Here is a 25,159-nt window from a genome sequence, read left to right on the forward strand (position 1 = left end):
TACTTTGGGTTTCTGAGAAATCTGGTAGTACTACTATGTAACCCTCCACAAAACAGGAGTGATTTTATTTCAAAGGTTGGCATAAATGTCATCATTACATACAGTATTTGTATGAGAAAACAAAGTAGATCAAAGAGGATGACAGGGAAGAGACAAACAGCCACAGCAACAGAGATTTCATGCTTAGAAAAGGAGTGAAAATAAACTATATTTGATCTCTGTTAACACTGTTATAATTTCACCACGAATAATCTCTGGCTTTTGTGTATTCCTTCTAATCCTCCTCAGGTACTGGGCTGTCTGTAAAAGCCACTTCTGTCTGATGTTGTCATCATTCTGTTCTGCTGCTGCAGCACTGAGCGTGTTGCAGGCAAATGCACTCTTGATCTCTCTGAGCATAATTTTAGTCATATCTAAGTTGGCAGGACATGAGTGAACCAGGACAGATGAAAAATAAACTGGGAGTGACTGGACATAATTGAATATGGAATATTCCACATCAGCAAGCAGAGAACAAAAAAAAGTAGCCAAAAACTGTCTATGTCCTAAAGTTAAAAATACTGATACTTTGAGAAGCCATCTGCACAGGATTGCATCATAATGTTATTATATTTTTTCTCTTTATTTTCTTATCAAGCCCATTAGAAGAGGCCTCTTGACTGTTAGGTTGGGTCGGGGTTTTTTTTCAATTTATTTATGGAAAGATATTTTTACAGGCTAACCCAGTTAAGCTTGACAGCTTGTTTACAATAGGACCCAGAAGACACATTACTCTATGCACAACAATATAAATATACATTTGAGATGCACACTTATGCTCATAGTATTTGTTAAATTTCTGAAGTGCACAGTGAACATCTATCCAGAATGATCTAACAATATTTAAATATTATGAAGGTAGAGAGATTGTTTAGCTTGCTGAGAATGACACATTATCATAATTAGCATTTAGTGTTTTAGAAAAATTGCATGACATAGTTACTTTCTTAAAAGTTAATAACAATCTGACACAAGAGGTTTAAACTTTATCACAAAGTCAGAACAGCGTTTTATCACTGTTCACATATTTTCAATTTGGACATCCAGATTGCCTCAAACTGAAATTAGGAAATTGGCCTTCCCTTAAGTGAACCTACATCTACCTTATAGATTAGCATGGACAAATAGAAATGCAAATAGAAATGCAAATTCTTGCTGAGAACCTGAAATTCACTTAATATTCACCATGGGAAAGGGGTTTGCCTTGGTCCTGGGATGTACAAGAGCTACTCTGGATTTCTTCCCTCTGGAAGAATCTCACATGTACACCCCATGGCTGCTTTGAGATATGGATTTCACCACTTGGAAATCACTCCAAAAGAACTCCCCTGAGTGTAGCAAAAGGGCTGACAGAAACCAGAACTCAGAGTAATTAATGACATCTTTCAGTAAAATTATACTCCCAAATCCAAAAAGAGTCAATACAGATAAATACAGGCTCAGACAGTCTGCTCTCCATCTGGAAGCTCAGGAGAGATCTGAAAGCAGTATTTTCTTCCAAATCAAAGCATCCTTTAAAAAAAGTTGAAGCAATAGGTGTTTGTTAATATTTTTGTTTAAATTTCTTTATTTAAAGACTGCAGTGTGTTTTCACAGGTAAATTATTAATCTCCTGCCCCATTCAGGTTATTAACACTGTGAAGTACTAAGTAGAAGCTGCAAAATGCATTGCTCCTCAGCCTTGTTTGTTACTGCCTTAGATACAGAGGTAGAGAAAATATCTCAAAGTTTTTTCTGTAATTAAAAAAAAAGGATTGTCCATTGCCAGAACACAGAGCTATGCTGGAAGTTCATTTTTCTCCATCTGTGCAGCATGAAACTTTAATTGTGAAACAGCTTTAAAAAGTCCTGTGGCATAACCTGAAAGGAAATGAGCTAAAGCGTAGGATGGAGAGCATTTGCACATAACTCCAGAATCTGGCCCTAGCCTCCAGGAGTGATAGCTGCATTAGAGATGATAGGTTAGAAAAAGCTGCCACTCAGTCCTCCTCATATTTCCTAATCAAACTTCAGTTCCCCCTTCTTTTCAGAAGAATACTTCTCTTTCCAAACTATTTTATAGTGTTTCTGCTACTCTTATTGCTGCTTAGTTCCCTCTATCCTCAGGAATGACTGGTGTTTAATAAAATGAAACAGAAAAATTCCAAGGGATTTGTTTTAGGAGTCAAGTGCTCAGTGCACAGCTACTCCACCTATTTTATCATGGTTTGCAATCCTCTCTTTTGTGTTCACTTTATGCCAATATTTATGAATTTAATGCATCCTGGCAAAAATATATCAAAGAATAGACTTGCATGGTACTTACCTGAATATTCACGAAGAGGAATTTGAGGGTAGCACAGCTTTGAAATTCAGAGCTTTCCATATTTGTTCTGTCAGGGAAAAAACATTGTGTTGAATCACAATAAATTCAGGATTTAATTTAACAAACACCCAGTAGTCAGGTGCATAAGCAGCTGGCTCGGGGTGTACAAGGAGCATCTCCAGGTGCTCCTGAGCTGCACACCTCTATGGAGGCACTCCAGAGGGCTCCCACATCTCCACAAGGTCCTGGAGCTCTGTACACACACGCTTGTCAGCACCCACAACCAGCTGCAGGGTTGTGCCATGTTGAGACTCTCCCTACTTAGGGATGGAGAGCAGGGTTTGAGTTCCACATTGCCACAGCCCACCTGCTTTCTGTCCTGAAACTGTGCCTGTTCAGAGAGCACTCTGCTGCTGCTGCAAAGCACTGAGCTGTGTAGTAGGCACGAAGTGCAAGCCACCAGATTTTCACAGGATATTACACATGATTTTTCTAGCCACAAGTTTAGTTGTCTCTAAACAATCACCAAAAGAATCCCTGGATATCTTGTATTATGAGTACATTCTTAGTGACGGGTTCATAGTGTTCAAAAGTTCATTAGAAAATTCACTGAATAATTAAGGAAATAGTGATCTCTTTGTGGCCATTTCATGAGCAGAAAGAAAGGTTAAATTCATGGGATAAATTATTCATTGTGAGTTATTCACTCAGCTTTAATAGTTTGTAATTCTGTAAAGAGCTTTGCTTAAGAAATGCACTATATAAATCAATCAATAGCCCTAATAATATGCAAGAAGGATTTTCCTTTTTGTGATCTGCTTTTCAATAAATTGCACCCCCTTGACACTTCAACTACCATCATATGACCATTCTTCTCGGCTCCACTGCCTCAGCCTGTCTATCACTGGGCCACAGCTGTGGCATTCAGACACCCAGCCTCCTTCCCCTTAACTCATTTCACTTAAGGGTCTGTCAGTGTTTTCATGTACTTTTGGTTTCTGCTTTATATATTTATTTTGTTGAGAGCTCAAGCAAACACTGTTGCACGTACACTCACACCTAGGAGTTTTGTTATAGCATTGTTTTGTTGCATCACCAATGTATTGGAAACTGAATATCGTGGCACAGGTTTCCTGCTGTAAAATCAGCTACCTTCTCTGCAGCCATATGGTAGAGATGTTGAAACACCCTGTATCTAAAGCCCTCCAAATTCTCACATCATGCCTGCAGTGCTTGAGGGATGGATGGTTGGAGGAGATACAGCTAGGTTTGAGTGAAGCTGCAGCAACACATGCTTCAGGGAATGGCATGTACTTGAGAAAGCGCCTGGGTTATCTGTTGGCTTGTCCTGCCCCCGTTGGAGTATTTGCTGTCACAGCCTTAGTCACCCTAAGCAGTATCCATCCAGTCAAGATTAAAGGGAGTGTGAATATGTATACACACACCAAATCACAGCACAGTCATACCCTTAGGCACAGTTTTACTGCTCTGGGAAGCCTATTTACTTCTCTCCTCTGCTCCAGCCCTTGCTGATTCACAGAAGCCTGACACTACAGCACCTGAAATGAATGTCAAAGCTCCCATTAGCTGGTGTGGGCAGAAGTTCAGCCCTTCTAACTTTCTATTAGTGTTCAATCCCCGTCAGATACAGATCCTTTATATTTTTCATCTCCTTTTTCCTCCCAATGTGATCCTCATAGGATCTTCCACATGCCTCCTTTGTGGCTGCCAGTCCATCCCTTCTTCCATACATAGGTCACTTGAAGTCAGCAGAACTGAAAAATGTATAGCCTCTGAGGCTGAGGTGTTTGCTGATGGAAAAATTGCTGGAAAGCAAAGTTAACAATACTTTTGTGTCTATTGTCAACTCCTCTCGCATGTCCTTTTGGTCTAATTAGTGCAACTTGACACTCTATGTCATCCTAAATTTGGTGTTATGAGAACGTTTTTTCCCCTCCTGGTGAGGAAATTCAGTAGTGAGGCACAGGAACAGGCTGCCCAGAGAAGCTGTGGATGTCCTATCCCTGGAAGTCTCCAAGGCCAGGTTGGATGAGATCGTGCGCCACTGGTTTAATTGGTGGCATTCCTGCCCCTGGCAGAGAAGGGAGAACTGGATGATCTTTAATGTCCCATCCAACCCAAGCCTTTATATGTTTATATGATTAATAGGTATATGTTAATATACTGACGTTTTCCCAGTTAATTAGTTTTCTCTTTAGCTGCCTAAAGTAAAATTTACTTTTTATGACTGGAATTAAACCACTAATTCTTCAATAAAACCCCTCAATAATTATGAATACTGACATACTTTAGATTGTTTTAGAGTATAATTGGATATATTGAATCTAATAGATTGAATCAGTTGTACAGAAAATATCAAATATTTATTGATTATTGAAATATTTATTTGATTATTGGTAACCCCAAAAATTCCTCTTGGGGCACACTTCAATCCTTACATTATTGATTCCAAACATAGAAAGTGCAAAGACAATTGAGACATGTAGGTAACTCATTCTCTCTGCTTCACTATTTTCAGTTTGAACTAATTTTCCTTTACTGTGTATATGTGACCTGCGCCAAGTAACTCAGATGAGAACCTTTTAAAGTTTCCTATGGTCCCTCTAGCAAATCCCCTGCACAGTTAAGTATCTTGGGTTTTTGAAGCCTGTTGACTAATTAGCATTTTTGTAGACTAAGAATCTCAAACTTATTTTCAGTGGTTTACACTCTCATTTCCTGAGCATCCAGTTTGAAGCTTCTCAATTCAATTTTTGAGAGGACAGAGTAGCATCCCTTCCTACTGCACAGTGTTCAAGCTCTGAATAAAACATAGATGATGGACTCCCAAATTGTTGGAAATGTGATTGAAGTAGCATGGAAGAAGTAAAGAGTTAGATTCACTTCTTGACCTGTGGGGAAACAAGAAAATTTAATGGAAATTGTCAGATAATTAACACTCTTTACGCCATACAATAAATGAGGATGGCATTCTGTGGAAAAAAATAGGTTACAGATCATACTACTAAAGACTGTACCATAAAGTAAAGAGGGACAGATAGATTGCATGTGCATAAGTAACATTAACTGTGTTTCCCTTTGAAGTTTTCCAGTTTTGATGCCATTCTTTGTCTACAAAACCTGCATGTTAATACTAGCACTGTCTAATATTTATTTGATTTTTTCTTTATTTTAAGGTAGATCTTTGTCTTCACTCCTCTAACAAAGAAATAAATAAAATTACCCATTTTTGTTCTGTCCCACCGACCTATGGAACAGGCAGGTAGAAAAGGTAATGGGTCCTTTTTAAAGTATATACAGAAAGATTAGTCAGGGAGGTAGATGTATCACTAGTGAGGGAACAAATCTGACCCCAGAGAGTCTGAGTTTAACCTTTTAAGCATTCCTCCTACTGATATTTGTGAACACAACCATGAAGAGTGGGTCCCTGCATATTTGTACCATTTCTGTATTATATATAGTTTTAATACCCCACAAAATAGGAGTGCTGAACCACGTCTCGTATTTTATTGTGCTACTAAACCATTATGAATTAAGTATGACAGATGCCCTCCTTTTCTAACTACAGAAGTTTTTTTCTCAGCTCAGTCACAGAGCATTTCCATTAAAAGCTCAAGACCCCATCTCTAATCCTGGCAATACCTTCTCCACATGATTAATTATTTTACACATTCTGTAGTCCATTAGGAAAGCGTCTGATGGCCTCAGGACATGAATATCTGGCCTTATATGCATTATTTTGCCAAACTCTTTTTCTTCTTTATCCTTTCGTAGTGATATAGAAAGCATATTACTTTGTTTTCTCATTGCCATGTTTGTTTCATCTATTTAAAATTAATATTTTTCATAAAAGGCATTATCTTGCACTTTCAATAATCTCTTTTTGTAAAGATTCAAGTAACTTATCCAAAGATAAATCTTACCAAATATCAGGTAGTTCCAGAAATATATGTAAGATCAATGAAGCCTGTAGAAATATGTGTATCTCTTATTAGAAGACCAGATCAAATATTATTTTTTTAATGATAGTGCAAACTAGAAAAAAAGGTGTAGATATTGAGATCAATAGCAGTATAATGGAGAACAGCGCTGTGCTCCCACTTTGTGCTGCTGATGTTCAACGGTTCATTGTCTTCAATTTGGGGAGTTCTTGTGGGGAAAAAAAGGATGTACCTGAACTTTGTCTGTTGTGGAACTCTGCCCTGCAAAAATGCTTTCTTGTTTTCCTGCATTTCAGATCCAAAATGGTAATCTCTTAGGTAAGGGAAGCACGGGGAGAATTCTAAGATATTTCTTGAACTGGTCAGTATGCTGCCATTTACAAAAAGGGAGAAAACAAATACAGTAAATTCACGAATACAAGCTGCACTGAGTATAAGCCGCATCTCTGGGTGTTGGCAAATATTTCGGTTTTTGTCCATAAATAAACCGCACCCGAGTATAAGCCAGTCTGTCGTTCGCAGCGAGGACCCGCGTGCAACAAAGTTGCCAAATAGTAACAGAACCGCGGCAGGGCGGGGTTTACTGGCTCGGCTCGGGCTGTGCAGGCTCGGTCCGCTAGGGGCTGCCAATGGGGCCAGGTAGCCCAGCCCGGTGCTGCCGCTTGGCGGGGCGACTGGGGCTCAGCCGCTGCTGCCACTGGGCTCGGTCAACACGGCCCGGCGCTGCCTCGTGGTGGCAGGCAGGGACGGAGCCCCCCCCACCTCCCGCCGCGGCGGGCAGGGACAGAGCCCCCCGCCGCCTCCCCGAGCCGCGGCAGTGGCAGCGCAGGACCCCCCCGTCTCTTCCCCAGGCTATGGCAGAGGAGGGAAGGAAAGAGCTCTCCCTCCTCTCTCCCCGCTCCCCGTGCTGCCTGCAGGCAGCCAGGCTCCACCCGCGGTGCAACAGAGTAGAAATTTGTAACAATTGCAAAATGCCGACTTTGCAGCTGCTCGACTCGGCGCTCTGGTTGGCACTTCTGAGGTTGTAAATGTCAGAAAATTATTCACATATTAGCCGCTCCTGAGTATTGGCCGTATTTCCGGTTTAGGAGCAAAATCTTAGTCAAAATGGTGCGGCTTGTATTCGTGAAATTACTGTATAATCCTGACTGCAATGGAAAACACTGCCAGAACTCCCTACATTTTCAAAACAATCCAGTTTCCACTCAAGACAATGGCTTGAAGACAGGAATATCACAAAATCTTGCTTAACTGTTTTTCACACATTAGGAGAGACCATACCTTCTTTTCCTCTAACATCCTGGAAGTCAGACCACTGTTTAAATCAGAAATTAGTTGGGCTTATTGATGATACCAGATACCACTAAAATACATCTTATATATTGATTTATGGGTGATTTGATTTGATGATTTTGGCATTGAGTTTTATCGTCATTGAGTTTTATCATGCTTTTGTAAAGCATCTCATTCATCTGCATAATTGCAGTAGACAGTGAATGTAGAAAAGTATACAATGAAAATTTCTGTGTTGATATTGACTTAATCATGGCCCTCCAAAAAAAAAAAAACAATTCAACCTGCAAGTTTCAGATAAAATAATATTTATTTTGTGACCTTTGTACCAAATTACACTTGTCAGATGTCACAACTCAGGATATTTTCCTTTCCAGTAGAGTTAGTAAGAGTAGAGGCAAATGCACCACATAAGATGACTGAATATAAAAATGTTGATCTTTCCGCTATGAAACTATGGTGACTATACAGCTCATTTTGGGCACCTATCTAGGTGCCTAAATTCAGGTGGAATGAACACTTCTTTCAACCACATTTCTTAATTCTCTTATCATTATATTCTACAACTTGATTTGGTTAAATTCCTTTTTGCAGGCGACATGAAGAACCTGGCCACTGGAAAAAAATTGTAGGCCATATTTAAAACTCCCTGCCTGAGTTCCTCTCAGTCTTGCCCCTACAAAACACTCCTAATAAAATTCTTGTGCTGTGACACATCAAGATCACATCTGACCAAAAATAACAACAACAGTCAAATTCAGTCTCACATCTTCATCCTCTGACATTCTAAATTACTCTCTATGGTCAGATTCTTAATGTTTTGATCAGTTTATTTTCAAAGGGAGATTTATCTTATTCTAAGCATCTATTAAGTAAACCTCAACATCTGAGTGAGTCATATTACTTAGCAGAGAGGTGATGAGAAGTACATCTGGCTTGTTCCTGAGATTTACATTAGGATGAGATAAATCGCCCTAAATCATCTGTAAGTGACATTGTCTCTTCATTGATGGTTCTGGGAGTTTAACAGATACTTTAAATGTAAATGTAATAGTCGCCTACATTTGGTTGGATACAAAACACATGCAGGCACAAAAGAATTCTTTTCTGAATTATGGATGTCTCTATAAAATAAATCCAGTTTGAGATTTACTTGTATCAAAACTTGAGTTTTCTGGGTTTATATCTACTAGAGCAAATTGGAAGTGAAAAAGTTGCTCCAAAGTCAATTCTGATGTTCAATCCATCAAACAGGAATGAAAAGGTAAAACACTGACTTTCCATATGAAAATAAAGTTTTTTTTCATAATGACTTGTGGTTTATCATATTTTTTCTCTAAATGATGTGCAATTTTACTGTAATACTTCACATTTCTTAATAGATCATAAAATTAGAACTTCTGGTTTAAATATCAAAGAAAGAAATGGAAATAACTCATTACATCTTGATTCAGAAAACTCGTGGTAGACACCTAATGTAGGACAGATGCATCACACCCTCAGCTTCATCATGCTGAGTCTTCTCCATGAGTTGCAGGGGACCAGTTCCCTTTCAGATAACTCCCCAGGGTTATACCTATAGTTCCTGCCTCAGATCAGGCTCTGCAGTTTGACCCTGCCAGCTGTCTCTAGATCACTCCCGGCAGGACAGGCAACATGGTGTGCTTTCCCAACCTGTCCTTGTGCCTCACCAGTCATGCAGGCAAGGGCTTTCAGTATCAGAGCCATCCGCTGAAAGCATTAATGGTTGATGTTGACTCCAAGTGTGGAGTGTTTGAAGACCCCGTGACAGGGATGTAGAGAGAGGTAATAACCACAGACCATTCTGCTTACTCTCAAAATTGTTCTTTCTAATTTTCTTTTTGGAGAAGATTCTCTTTGCTTCCTACTCTCTATCCTTTCTTGCTTTCTCTTCCACTCTCTTTGTTGCTGCCCTCTCCATCACATTGCATCAATGCCACAGAAAGCTTCTGAATTTCATGCAAATCAGGAAACAGAATTTGCACTTAGCTGAGTAAAATCAGTAGATGCAATTCAAGTGTCTTTCTTGCTTAGGTAAGTTGTTGATCCCCAGATACAGTGTGTTCTGGGAAGGCAAACGCCGTGCCAGCTTGTAAATAGAAAAAGAAAAAAAAAAAAAAAAAGAACAACTTAAAAGGGGAAACGCTTTCCTTTTCCCTGAAGACCATATTTCATATTTTTACAGTCTGTAGTCACCACTGACTGCAGCACGGGTTGTGTACACCACACCTCTGAAAAGTGAGACAGTACAGTTTTAGTTTCCATTCTGGAGCCAGTCAAGAAGCTAAACGTGTTCCTGACTAGCTCAGAGATGTTTCTGTGCCTTTATTACAGCATTTGATATTATGTCTGGAGCTGTTAATTAATACATTTTAAAGACATATTAAGTCTTATTTATAGCAGATGTGGCATTGCAAATGATTTTTCATTCCACCCCAGCTTCCCTTCATTCTCTGAACACCTACCATAAATTTTCATTTTAAAAAGATTTTCACCTCAATTTGCGTTTTCAGATATCTGCTCAGTATTGATTCTTTTTCCTTTCTACTTCTTTTTCCATAACAGACAGGTATATAAGTGATTAGTTAATACAAATTTCAGAGGGATTTTTTTTTTTTAAAGATCATAGACCTATAGGGAATATGTAGTTTTAAAATGTATCACAGATTTACACTGAAAGATGCACCATAAAAGAATGACACTACAAGTTACATCAAACAAGCAAACATTTGTTATGGGGACAGTAAAATTTACTTTTCACAAAAGGAGCCTACAGTAGTAATGCATTCAATTCTATTTCCCAGAATGCTTCTTAAGTATGTTAATAAAGTCTTTATTGTGTCTGCTTATAAAAGTCGCCACCATTTCCCATTAGAAAGTCTCTGTTTATTCATCAAACATTTACTGACAGTGACTGCTGGGAGCAGGCTCAGATTTCCACTCCATTACACGTTTGTGGCATAAAACACATTAATTATAGATATATTACAATATTCAACTCATTGAGGAAAAATTAGATGATCAAGGCTCATTTTCCTTGACAATAAGCAAGTTAATGAAAATACTAATTACCTGATGATGAAGTGGAGCCTTCAGGATTGAACGCTTAGCATCTGTAGAAGAGCTCTGTGAATCTAGCACAGAATATTAAAGCCAGAAGCACTGAAAGTCTAAAGGGTGGCTCATGAGGTCATCATGTGTCCTTTAATCACAGGACGGAGAGTATTTAGTTCAAAATATGAACTTTTATATGCGGCTTTGAAGGATGCCATGAAAAGCCACAGAAGTATAGTGTTCATTTAAAACTCTTTATTTTAGTGAACTGGTGGGTTTTGAATTACTAGATATTTTGTCTAGGTCAACTTTTTTAAAGGAACTGTGGAACCTAGCAATGATGAATTTCGGTGTACAGAGGTATGTGAATGTTGGAATGGAAAAGGATAAGATGCAGCCATATGCCTTCATTTTCTCTGGCCTCAGGAAAACATAAACAAAGATAATGGCATATGAAGTTAAACCATTTCAAATTCAGGAAATTCCTTGTTACTTATTTATCTTTATTGCAACCACTTCTGCTTTTGTTCTTGTATAATTCTTCATATCATTTCCACATTAGACTGTGAATTGGAATCACTAAACTGATGATGTCATTCTTTGGTTTCTTTCCAAGATCAATTTAACTTCTCATCTTCTTTTAAAATTTTGCCAATATAACTGGGAACTGTTGGGGGTAAGAGGTTTCCTTCACTCTTGGCTGTTTGCACTGTCTGTTAAAGACAGAAGTATCATTGGTTTATTCAGCTTAGTTCATTTCAACAACAACTTTTTAGCAATTACAGATTGCCAAATGGAATTTTCCTGAGCTGGTAAATAGTAAATAATAACAAAATATTCCCAAAATATTGTTTCTTTTCTGGAAAAAGTAATGTTCATATTTAATTAATAAATTACCTTCTTAAGTTTTCTGCAAGCACTTGATAAAATGATATTATTAGCTTCTAACTGCCCTAAAACCCTGTTGTAAGTCATGGATGAAAATATCTTCAATGTGATTTATTCTAATGGCATGTGTTATTGTGATATATTGGTTTTTTATGAAAACATAAAGCTTTGTAAATCTCACAACCTCCTTCCTAGGAACAGGATACTGTGGTGATCATAGAATCATGGAATCATAGAATCATAGAATGGCCTGGGTTGGAAGAACTTGAGAGATCATCTAGTTCCAACTTTACCAGCACTTGCAGGGATACTTCCCACAAGATCAAGTCCAACATCTTTCCAAAGCGTTTCAGTCAGTTCTGAAATAATTTTGAGTAAATGTCTTTAAAATATTCCATCCCTCCTGTTCCATGTAATACATTGTTGTATAACTTCTTGAGAAATCACTAGCAATAGACTGCTACTGAAATAAATAGAATGAGATTTTAACTTGGTAAAACACAGCAAGGTAAGTCTTAACTGGTATCAAATGCCTGTGTGGTATACTTATGTGAAAGCCAAGATGGTGGAGAGTGCCGATGTAAGAACTTCGACTGAAAAATTGAAACTGTACTTCCTACAACAACAATATCCCAGAGGGATAACAGTTTCTTTTATACCAGTTTTTTTTTGATACTTCATGGTTTTACAGTTCAGCAGGTCTATAAGGAACATTTACAATGTCTGCTTTACTTCAGACAAAACACCCTCCTACTTTGCCTCTGACAGTTGTGAGGAGAGACTGCTCAGGAGAAAAGAAACAAGGATGCACTTCCATGAGCTTCCACGCTCAGCTTTCAGAAGTGTACAGGGTGAATGCTGTTCATCATCTGACACTTCACAGAGTTTATAATTCACTTCCTATAACTTAGACATGCAATAAGAACCAGAAATAAGTCTATCATCTGATATATTTTTGCAGTATAAAATTTATAAGCCTCGCACTATTCAAAATCGTTTAATAGCAAACTTACAGGTTAAAATCACAAACACAGTATAAGATTTGCCTTACAGTTATAACTTCTAGCAATGTTGCTGCTTATCCAATGCACAAGAAGAAAGATGTGCCTAAAACCCTGCACATATACAATAGGCCACCGAGTCAGGTCATTAAATGAGAAATGCCATGGAGAAGGGGGTAACCTTATCTTTTATATTAAGTCCATATGTTCAGACTAGAAGGGATACACACATCTGTTTGGCATTCATAAATCCTGAAGCCAGCTCTGAATACAGGTTCCTAGTTTGAGTTTTTCTTTGAAGAAAACAAAAGGAGAGATGTTGGCTCTTTTATAGTGTGTAAGGTAATCCTCATTTGAGGAACAGGACATGAGGATTCCAGGCCTTTTCTATGGAATTTAAATCCATTTTCCATTTAATTTTTTCATAGAATGATGTGGAACTATCTGTTGCATACTTTGAGCTTGAGGTGCCTGGGGATGCAAAGCCAGTTGCACTAGTGTTGGAGGACTGTGTAGTCAGAGGGAACCAGATCTCCACATAGCCTTATCTACACTGCCAAACAAAGTCAACTACATCTAAACTGACCTTGGGGGTTTGTTTCAGCAAGGTCTCATTGGTCACTCTGGCAGAGATGCATGTATCAAACCGAGATGGCACTCAGCTATTTGAGAGCATAGGAAGTATTTTAAACTACCAAGATCACTCCTGCCATATCCTCTCTCTGCTTTGACCTGTTCTCACTTGTTTCCATATCCTTCCACCACAGATTAAAGAGCGCCTTTTCAACACCTCTATACTCTGACAGCAGCACAAACTGGAATTGCAAGTAGTCAGTCATCCTGTCCCTTAACCCTTTTACTCAGGACTATTGCTCTTCTACATTCTTTCACATTTACTTCCTTTTTCCAGTGCTTGCAACTCCTTGTAAATATTGCTGTAGTTTTATTCATGTCTTATTGTTTCCTGAGAAGATATAGTGAGAAGAAAAACTCTTTTCATGCGAACAATCAAACAGCAATACAGAGATATTTTTGATACAGAGAATGCAGATACATTTTACCCATGTACATGCACTGGGTCTGTGATGCAGAAGGCCTTCATACCAGTCCAATAATCTAAATCTCCAGTCTGGTGTTCCCAAGGATAATAGTGCCTCAGTAGTCATAGGGACAATATCTAGATTACCATCTCTTTAGAGAGGTTCATCCTTGGTGTGCTGATCTGGATCCACCCGAGCAACATAAAATCAACAGCAGAACTGAACAGAAAAAAAATCTGGTTTTGAAACTGCATTAAATATATTCAAAAGAAATTTTGCTAAGAAGTTCTCACTAGTTTCACAGACTCTCTAAAGCTGACCATATTTTATTTGGTTCAACAAGTAGAATTCTCATTTATAGAAGCCATTGTGATGTGATTTTTTTTCCTCCTTTTAAGAAGCAAAAAGTTTAATCCACATTGAAAAACAGCATCCAAAGTGTTGAGCAAAGCTGAAAGCAGAGACACATTTTTTGGTGTGTATGTTAACTGTAGTATCACAGATTTTAAGCAGTTTGTCACAGGAGGCCATGGCATGGATACATGATAACATTTTGACAAAGTAATAGGCAAAAAAGGCAGCTTCCAGCAACGTAAAAATTGAACTGGCAACCACACATCGTCAATGAGCAATTCCATTTTCTGAACCAGTAGAACTCTTTTGAACTCTTTTTCAGCCATGGTTCGACATCAGCCCCTATTACAGATTGTGGTTTCAGTAAGCACTGGGTTAGTGCAAAAGTCAACCTTTGCAATGAAAGTGGCAAACCCAGGCCACCTTTCCAAGCCGTATTTAATCTCATTTCTCACTTTTTATCAATTTCAGTTGACAGTTTTGAGATGTGCCAGTGGAGAGATTTAGTCTGAGTGCCCGGGGCCATTCTCAGACTTACCTGTGGTAGTTCTCCATGGCTCCTGTTCAACCAGTGGTCACGTTTCCTTGTCAAGCCTCAACAAGGAGGAAAAGTCACACCATATGGTCACCACCACATTCAGGACCTCAGAAATACTGCCTGATCTGCAAAATGTGAGCAGAGCAATACAATTTAAATGAGACTCCCATGCTGAATATACACATCTGGTCCCATTTGAATCAACACAGGCACTCAACTGACAGTTCCAGGAGGAAATAAGTTTTATAGGAGGGATCCTATCTCATATCTGGTAATCCTAGGAATTTTCCTGCATATCTTATGATATTTCTGAAAGCATAAAAAAATTCTGCCTTAAAAACATTCCTAAATTTCTGACTAGTGTGTAAAATTAGACAAGAAGAACACTAGCCATAGTGTATAGTCCTTCCACAGCACACCATGCATCTTTATCCAGAATTTAAGCTGCATTTAGGTGTTTACATGGGAGGATGGGATACCAGAAAAATTTTTCTAAACTGCTAAGCAGCTTATGTGCCTATTTTCCGTTGAGATCAAGAGAACCTGGGCACCTAACACATTAAGTAGTTTTAAATATTTTATCTGCATCTCTCAATTATTTATATTTTTGGAAATCCTACCTCTTGCAGTAAAAATGTACTGGTATTAACAGCTTAAGCCAATTCATATTTTCCAGTAAAAGATAAACTAATAGAAGAAATCATTCAGATTTCTCCTTTTACACAGCAGCTTTGTGTCCTTACATATTTTACTCCGTACCCCAAAAGCCTCAGTAAAAACCCATTAAGTCTTATAGAGTTCAACCACCTGTATGAATTTCAATGAAGAGTGGAAACAAATTCCAGTTGTGGGAGTTTTTTGAAAGATCACTCAGCCATCAATGCTCTCATTCCTGGGGATTGTTGCATCATCCTGGCTATGACTGTCTTTCCTGTGAGCATTAATTATTATAACAGCAATTGCCCCTCTTTTAGACTTTTAGGAAAGGATTTTATTTCCTTAGAAAACATTATTACATTACTGACATTTCCTTTGTATATTTTTTTGATATTTCAATTCAATGAAAATAAAAATTTAATATAAAGAAACAGTGGGATAATACTGGAAAAAATATAGTTCCATGAAGCGAGGAATCAAATCCTACTAAAGATTTGCAAATTAATTCTAGAAATATTCAGGGTATTAATGCTGCCCATTGTCACACAAGTGCTGTCTTGTTTTCTCTTGGCTGCTTCAAACCATGGGCATGGAACATTCTCCTGCAGCCGTTGCTGAGAAATTTACCACATTCATAGCAAAATTGCAATCAGAGAATATTCTAATGATTCCAAATCCTGACTCTTACCAATGGAAAATCTGAGATGCTACATGACATCTACTATATAACTGTTCTACATGTAGTTTGTCTTGAATAAGAAACTCAGAGTAAAAACTTATATGACTCTCCAGTAAAATTGCCGCCCAAAAGTGAAGCCATCCCTCTTTTGAAGATTTTTTAAATCCTATCTGTAATTCATATAGGGAACATTTTCCTAATGCTATCATGTCAGATATTTCACAGAAAGGCACATTTTTCTTCACTAGTTTAATCTCTAACACTTTCAAAGTCTGTAGAGGCTTACTGCCTAACTTTAGATATTTGTTAATGTGATTTTTCTGACCTGAACATTTTTCTATAATTTCACCCCTCCAGCATGGCATGTTACATTTAAGTGAAAAAAACTGTGGGGATACAAAGAAGGAATTATAGTGCTAGAGTCTGAATTTATATTCCAATGTTTGCAAAGAATAAGTTGAAAAGAAACCCTTAATGTCCAAATTCATAAAGATGTGCATTTTGATGGCTAAAATATATAACTGGCAAAAGAATGAAAGGAAATTAGGAAAAGAGTCTTCTTTACCTCTAAAATGCTTTCTTCTTTGTCTATAGCAGGTGCCCCAAGACACATTATACTGCCTGCTTTAATTTGTCTTTAATATCAGATGTGCCTTATTGATTTCTTCTGTGTATGTTTTCATTTTGAATAATTCAGAGGCACAATTTTTTTCCATTATGGTCAATAGCCAGAGAAAATTCTGAAAATAATCAATTGAACCCTGCCTGACGATTACTAGTGTTGATATCCCCCGAAGTGAGGGAGTCGGAAAGGCCAAGGATAATATGACACAACAGTCAATCAGTGCAATCAGTGGAAGTATCAACACTGGCTGCACCATGAGAGCCAGATCCATGTCAAGGATCCATAACAGCTCCTAAAAGTTCAGATGCTTGACTTCTTGTCATATGCTGCAACAGATGGGCTATGTAAGATTAGATTCAAAAGAGCCTCTCTGCCTCTTTTTCAAAGTGATAGGATCATAAAGCAGCTGTGTGGTATGATTTGCATAACACTTAATGTCTTCATTTTAATTTTTTTTCTGTTTTTAAGCTTTCCTAAGAACAAATACCTTCAAAGACGTGAGCAGAATGAGCACTTTGCCAAAAAACACCCACAAAACCAGACAGAAATATTGTTTTGGTTTTGACCTGATGCTGATGGATAACACCTTTAGTTAGAGATCATGTATGACCTCTTCAGTAATTCCCACCACATCCATCTACATAATCTAGGCACATCACATTCAGTTCATAGTGGAAAAAAAATATTTTTTTCAGTGTAGAAATCTAATGAAGTTGCCAATAGCAGCTGACAAATGCGATCCTAATCAGTGGAGCTGTGGACCTGAGGGTTGTTGCAACTTCAGCCCAAGTCAGGGCAAGAGTCTGATTTAAAATAAGCCTGCAGCTGTATACACACAGAAGATAGATAGATAGATAGATAGATAGATAGATAGATAGATAGATAGATAGATAGATAGATAGATAGATAGATAGATAGATAGATGGATGGATGGATGGATGGATGGATGGATGGATGGATGGATGGATGGATAGATAGATAGATAGATAGATAGATAGATAGATAGATAGATAGATAGATAGATGATAGATAGATAGATAGATAGATAGATAGATAGATAGATAGATAGATAGATAGATAATTGTATATATATGTGTGTGTGTATACATATATGTCTGCTGAGGTGAATATCTCCAGAGAGTGTCCTAAGCACAGCTATTGCCATGCAGGCCAGTGAGCACTGGCTGTGCAGCTCACCACATCTATTACCTAAAGTCATAAAATGGCAATATATGAATTAAACACTAAATAGCTTATAACTAAATAGTTTAATCACAATCCAATGTGTACAAAATAAAGGAGAAAATTGGCAGCACTAGCTCAGTTCCCATGGATAACTTATTTATAAATCTCTCTGTGATTTATTATTAATCTCCTTATGCAATAATCACTTATGCATATAAACATGGCTAAGCTTAAAAATTATATTCTGATTAATGTTTCTTTGCAAAGGAAATATTTTGACTATGGAACTCAAATCATCACTATTTTAAAGGTTTTGAAGACATTAAAATGAAAAATTATGGAGAGTACAATTTTTGATACCTTCTGATATCTTTAATTTTTTGCTTTTCATCACAATATTTTGGAATAAATTATAAAGGACTCTTAACTTTCCATTAAATATATTACAGCCAATATGAAGAAAAAAATTAAACTAGAAATAGACAATTAGAATTCACTTAGTTTATTTTTAAATCAGGGACATGATCCACAAAAAAATCAAAATATTTTTTAAAATTTATATCAAAAGTAAAGGTACTTCCTCATAAATATTAATATGCTTTCTATGTTACAAACATATGAGATATGCTCCAATTATTTTCTTAGAAGTAGGTCACTATGCATTTTACTCCCGTTTTCCGTATTCCCATGACCTCAAAACACGTTATGACTCTTGTTCCACACTCATGGAAAACATGAACATAAAAGAAGCTGATGTCTAGAACCAGAGCAGCAGACTCAGTTGGGATGGAGCTTTTATGTAGTAAAAGATCCACTTCACTGCAGCAGTACATGAAGCAATAACCATATGCTGCAATTTATTAACACAGGAGTGAAACTGAAGTGCTTAATCAGTCACAAAAGCCACTTATTAAGAGTCTATTATAAAGCAACAGGAGTTTTTTAGTATTAGTCTATGAGATAAAATATGAAACAAAAGGAAATAAAAAAGTTACTGTTATTCTTCTCTGCAGAAAAAAAAGCTAAGTGCCTTTTATCATCCTTTCCAGCAAGAGGGAAGCTAAAGTGGTTCAGAAACTGTAGTGTATAAAGCTAATTAAAACCAAGACAGACCCTGGTTTTGGTGCCTGCTTGGGCATGTCACAGTTTGCATTCAGGCTTCCATCCAGCCTGCCATGGGAATTTCAAGGCAGAAACTCCTGCCCACAGCCCCAAACCATGCCCAGGCACTGACAGAGAAGAACAGGGCCAAGTCCACAGCCATGGCTGACAGGGATAACCAGTGTCACTCCTCAAGTCTGGGCCTGGGCCTTGTTGGGCTTGTAAGGATAAACCAAGCCAGTGAGAATTAAAATCTACCTTGGGCAGACCTGGGAAATAGAAAGCAAAGAAAATAAATTCAAAGAGGTTGAACATTAAATATTTTCAATATATATTTCTTGTCAGGATAAAATACATGTTCTCAGACTCCAAGGCCATGATTTTTTTCTCATTAAAAGTAAGATATTTTGATTAACCTGTCTCCACAGTGGGTGAAGGACAATAGGTACTTGCAGAAAGGAATTCATCTCATCTATCTAGATATCTTAAAATGACATTAATTGTCTTCTGATAGCAAAAAATGCCTATTTTTCTCTTGTTATGGCATCATCTCTGCATGCTTTTGTTTTGATATCCATAGAAGTAGGAAGATGCGCAAGACCTGCATAGTTCTCGTTTCTTCTTTCCAACTGAAATTTTTATTGCACTCAACAATGTTTATCTCCCTGCCTGAAATACTGTGCTGGATGAGAAAATACTTCAAGCCTTTCTGGAAGAGCACCAAGTGCACTCTTTCCAAGCTGCTCCTCCCTTTTCTCTCTGCAGGATTCATGCTCAGCTGTTGGTCTAGATCTGCAGCAGGCAGTGATCCCAAATTGCCTCCTCCTGCCCAACAAAGGTGTTAGAACAGTGGTAAGAAAGTTGTGCTGTCATAGCAGGTATTGCTTGTGTGACACTTCAGCCCTTGTGAAGCAAAGGCACAAGTAAAGCAAACAAATTTAAGATTTTCTGGACCATAAGTTGTGGAAACCATTGGAGCACTGGTGTGCAGCTGTCCCTGCTTTCATGCCCACAAGGAATACATCAAGGAATGCACCACTGTTTGACTTCAAAATTTTCCTTGCAGAATCCTTTAAGATGCTAAATTCTTCTTCTTCTGACCACAATCACATCTAGGTGTTTTATGTGTCATTTGGCAGACATATCAACAGCCTTTGGGGTCTTTTTATTTTACCCTAAACAGAATTTTGTCAATACAAAGCAGAATGGTGGTTGTTTCAGACTTAGTTTATTTTGTCACTACTCATTTTTTCACAACCCAGATATTATAAAAAGAACCAACGCTTGGTTTTTCACGTAGCAATGTTTCTTTATTTCAGAGAGAAGGAAAAAAATCGAAAATTTTTGGCTTTACACCTTTGTCAGAAAAGGGCAACCCAAGGGAGTCATTAACTGTGGGTAATCTCTTTACTCATGGATGTAATATTAATGTAGTTTCTATAGTCTACCTATTAAATGAATTGCATTGAAGGATTTTATCAAATCAAGCTTCGGTGAATAAAATAAATCTTATATAAAATTCACTAATTAAGTATATTACCACCAATAACATTGCAATGAGCACATTAGTGGAAGCTGACTTTCAGGATTGATATATTTCATCGAGTAAATGATACTACTACGTTGAATTTGGAGAGTTCGATTTTTTTTTCCCCTCATGTGAGGCTTATTTCTTGGTAAAACCTTAAATAAAATATGTAGAAGTACATTAAGGTAAGCAGCACTAGACTTTCAATTTAGTATCATTTACTGAAAAGTTGGTAAATTATCAAACTTATGCTACTACTCAGAGAACTATCACGTTTTTCTTATGTTAATATTCTCTTTTATTAATACCAAAATATACTTAGTGAAAACAGTAATTTCATAGACATTTATACTCATCTGAAATAATTTTTAAATTACATTTATTAATAAAATCTTACAATCATTTTAGTAATATGCTTCATAATCAGATCAAATATGTCTCATTAGTTTCTCCTACATACTGGTTTTAAAAAAAATAATAATAAGGCACTTGCATAGAATTTTTGTTTATTTATGTACAGTTGTTTAAAACAGTGAATAAAGGTGCCTATAGAAGGAAATCATGCACAAGCATGATGCTGGTTCACAGAATCACAGAATCACTCAAATATTTGTGTTTGTATTTCTTTGAATAAGAGATTACAGAAGATATGGGCTCAAGGTTTGTTAGAGGATGACTTTAACAGTTTTACATGTAAAGTCCATTCTTAAGGTCTTGTACGATATGTAACTTTCATATATGTGGCTTGTTTCCCTGCTTTTCTTCATTACATTTGCACAGTTTTTTCCTATTGGTTTTGTCGTGCCTCCCTTTCTGAACCCTTCTTCTCTCCTATCTATTTGATAGTGCCTCACATTTAAGGGTATATACCATATTTAAGCTCAGCAACCTCCATATTGCCTACTTCATCAACATTACTTTTACAAGCTCTCACATTAAAACTCACTTTTTTGCAGTGCACTGGGCCAAATCCCTTGTCCCCATAGAAGTGTGCCTGTAATAAACAAAGTTGATTTCCCTCTAAGGCGTTTGAAGATGATATTGTAATAAAAAGAACAAGGAAATAATATATTAAATAACAGTGACTGGCCATATGTTGACTGCCCATTCTGTGTGTCTGTTCAAGATGTGTTTCATTTTGTGACCAGAATCACTGGTCTAAAAATTTTCTCAAATCTGTTTGCCTTAACACTTCACGACAGTAAAACCACTGATTTTCAGGTGTCAGTTTAGATTCCCAAAGATAGGTGCTAGCTACTGCTAACTAATATTCCCAATAGAATTCCAAGACATTCATATAGGAATGACACATTATTCTAATTTTACTGTTCTGTAACCTTTTGTGTTTTTAGAATAAACCTTGTTTTCCTGTTTAGTTTGCTTAGCTGCAAAACCTTTACCTTAAGTCAAGCTACAACTGCTAGTTTGGTATCATTATCTGATTAAAGATAAATATTCCCAATTAATCCCACTATCCTGAGGTTTCTGTACATGGATAACCATGAAAAGCCAGCTTATCCATGTTTTTATGTACTTCCTTTATCTTCTCTTTTTTTTCTTCTTTTTTTTTTCTTTTTTTTTCTTTTTTTTTTCTTTCTTTCTTTCTTCACCTAAGCATTATGGATTTATGCAACCTTTCTTTAGATCTTAAGTTTCTGAAATGTCATACCACTCTTGTGCTCATCTGGTCTCTTGAATTTTGTCAACATCTTTGCTCAAGTGTGCAGCCCAAAACTAAGAACAGGCTTCCTCTGAGGACTCACATGCAATGCAAAATGGTGATTTCCCTATCTTATATATGACACTCCTGTTCACACATCTTAATGATGTTTGCCTCTTTTTCACCAGAGCTGATCAACACTCCTGCTTTGTTTGTGCAGTGCTACTGCCTCATAGGTATTCCCCATGTTGCTTGTGTGCTCTTGAACTCTTTTTCTTTTGTTTTTGGAGATGCTTACCCAAATCCATCATGTTGATTTGGGGACAAATATGTCTTTAATATTGGAAGAGCATTTTGAATTCTAATCTAATGAAATTAAGTCCTGTTTCTCTTCCCATTTACAAAAGTCATAAATGTAGTGTCATGAACAAGACATACAAATGTAGTTTCACTTCCATAACCCAAGTCATTAATCCATATCCTACTCAGTACATACTTCTTCAGGATCCATTTTGAAATGTTCTCCTCACAGTAAAGTTCTTATGTTATCTTCAGCAAAGTGTTCCACCTGTCATACACAAATGTAACAGTGATTTTATTCAAATATTTTTCTGATTTGCTCATTAAAGTCCTACATGACTTCGCCTAAGTGCCCTTCTTCCAGTCATCATTAAGCTTCCATGATCTCCAAAAAGTGATAGCTCTGCAGCTTTTTCAGCTAACATCCTTTAAATTTGATGGTGCATTTTTTCATGTAATTCTAACACCTCTTAATTTCATTTTGTTAATTTGAAAGCAGAAAAAAAGACTATAGTGTCCTTTCTCTGTGCCTTCTGTTATTTACTTTCCTTTCCTTCCCTCTTCAGTACTGATATGATACTTTTTGTTGCTTTGCTGTCTATTCCCTCCCTAATGTATTTCTAGAACCGTGTCTGCTTGCCTTTCATCTCCCTTGCTAGTTGTAAGTCATTTTGCATTTTAGCCTTTCTGAGTTCATCCCTACATGCTTGTGCTATTATCCTCCACGCACATCCTTATTCAGCTGTCCTTGTTTCCACTTTTAATATATCTCCTTTTTTTTCCATTCTTTACTCCTTGAAGAGTTCCTGATTCAGCCGCATTGTCTCTTCCAAGCTCTCCTTCGCATCAGAATACTTTGCTTTGTGCCTTTAATACCGTCTCTTTCAATAACTGCCAGGTCTCCTGAATTCCTTTATCCTCTATATTATCTTCCCAAGGGACCCTACTTACCCGTTTCCTCAGCTGTTGAAGAGCGCTTTTCTGAAGTCCATTATGCCTACTCTGCTCTTCTCCCTCCTTCCTGTTCTCAGCATGATGAGCCTGTGATCCCTTTCACACAAACTTTTATTCCATCATCAGATTTTCAATGAGTCTTCCCATATTAGTTGGGTTGCTATCAAAAAGTGCTGTTCTTTCTATTGCCTTATCTACCACACCAAATCCTGGACAGTAATATAATGAACTGCATAGTAAAGAGGACTGTGATTTTAGAATATGAACAGTCCAAGTCAATCTAGTTTATTCAGCATTGGTGGCTCTTCAGCTGCATTATGGTGGTCAGTGCAGTTCAGTAGAAATGCACAACATCTCAAAAGAGCTCAAAGCACGACGATGAGACTGTGAGAAAACAGGGACTGCAGGAGAAGATTGACACAATCAGGTTGTTCAGACTAGAGAAGTCCTCAGAGGGGGGTGTGTTGATGTTCTCAGTATTTTTACGAAAGGTAAAACAAACTTAAAAGGAGCAAATAATCTGTTCTCTGTAGCATTCAGTGGAAAAGGAAAGGATTTAGGTTGTTACCATTAGTTCAACTCAGACATCAGTCACCTTCTAGAAACCAGGATCATAAACAAAGAATTGATAGCCTAGGAGAGAATGGGTTTAAGAATGAGCTATGCAATTACCTGTCAGGATAATGTAACCACTCTAATCCACTGGAGTCTCACACCCACAACCAGATCACTCTCACAGGCACACAGATTTGCAGCAGAGTATATAAACCTCATGCATATATGAAGAGCTCACAGAACAAGGACTTAGAGGAAGCATGCTATGAACAGAGGCAAAAATGGAATGTCTAACATCCTTAGCACATTTTAAACAACAAGCAAATAATGAGTTCAAATTTTATACATCAGACATATTATTTCTTACATTTGCCTGTGTCTTATTGTATTACAAAAATGATGAAATTCCCCTTCCATGCAAACTTTTGACGCCTTAAAATATAATTTTAAAGTCAAATCCCCACTGTATAACATCAAGTTTATGAGTATTGCAAGCTATTTCCAGAGATGCTGAGTGAGACTATGTGTTCAGGCCTGTAGAATAAAAGAGCATGAACCTCTCTGCTAATGCTTTCCTGGTGAGGAGCAGATTTCATTGCAGTCCTTGTACTCTTCTTGGTGGTCAATATTTCCATCAGCATCTCTATACTGCACCTAAGCTGACATGCTGGGACATGGTGCAGACCAGCACAATCTTAAGGCACGTCATCAACACTAGACAGGGTAGTTATCACATGAGGTACAGAGTGATGAACCTCTCCCAAAAGAATGCAAATGTGCTTTTGAGACACCTCTTCTGTATTCCAGCTGGATTTCTAAAGAACTGTCTCAAACAGCACTCAAATATGTTAAGTACAGAGGAGAGACAACTCTTTGACTTCATGGTTGCTTCAAAATTGCTGCTAGGACCTTTGCTAATGCAACCCTTTCACAGAAAGCAAGGCAGGTTCACAAGGCTGAAGGGTCTCAAGCTCCAGGTCTTCTGAGGCCAGGAGAGTCTCCTGCCTTTGGAGCACACACTACAGCCCATGTAAGTGGAGTGCATTAGCTGCATTCCCCAGGAGCTGCAGGAGGCAGAGTGCATGCCTGAGGCACAGCCCTTCCTGGAGCTCCTGGCGAGGCGACGTGCCTCTGCATTATCCCCAATATGGTGCCGTGCCTTCCAGGCACAATTGAGTCCTTAGTGTTTTGTCCAAGCTATTGCTTCAGAGCTTGAATTTATGATATGAACAGAGATAGCATAGCTCTTAACCAAAGTTAATCATCAAATATTTATATACACTAAATACTACAGTTTCTCATAGTCAGGGATAAAAATGCAGCTTTTTAGATAAGGCTACCATTTAATGTATAGGGGTTAGTCTTTGATAAATTCCCCAAATATTCAGACCTTATCTCAAAAATACCCTCCCCTCATTCT

At 37.6% G+C, this 25,159-nt stretch overlaps 1 long non-coding RNA gene across 1 annotated transcript in view; it reads right to left on the reverse strand.

The window, feature by feature from the left end:
* The window catches only part of LOC116993108, a 29,419-nt gene extending 14,811 nt beyond the window's left edge, over positions 1–14,608 (reverse strand). The window contains exons 1-2 of the long non-coding RNA XR_004417185.1: positions 14,496–14,608; positions 2,345–2,411 (exon numbers count right to left, since the gene is read on the reverse strand). This is a non-coding gene — a long non-coding RNA (uncharacterized LOC116993108). The remainder of the gene's footprint in view (positions 1–2,344; positions 2,412–14,495) is intronic.
* Between the last annotated feature and the right edge of the window lie 10,551 nt (positions 14,609–25,159).

The sequence above is a fragment of the Catharus ustulatus genome, chromosome 2 (assembly GCF_009819885.2).
Source record: "Catharus ustulatus isolate bCatUst1 chromosome 2, bCatUst1.pri.v2, whole genome shotgun sequence".
Classification (NCBI taxonomy): domain Eukaryota; kingdom Metazoa; phylum Chordata; class Aves; order Passeriformes; family Turdidae; genus Catharus; species Catharus ustulatus.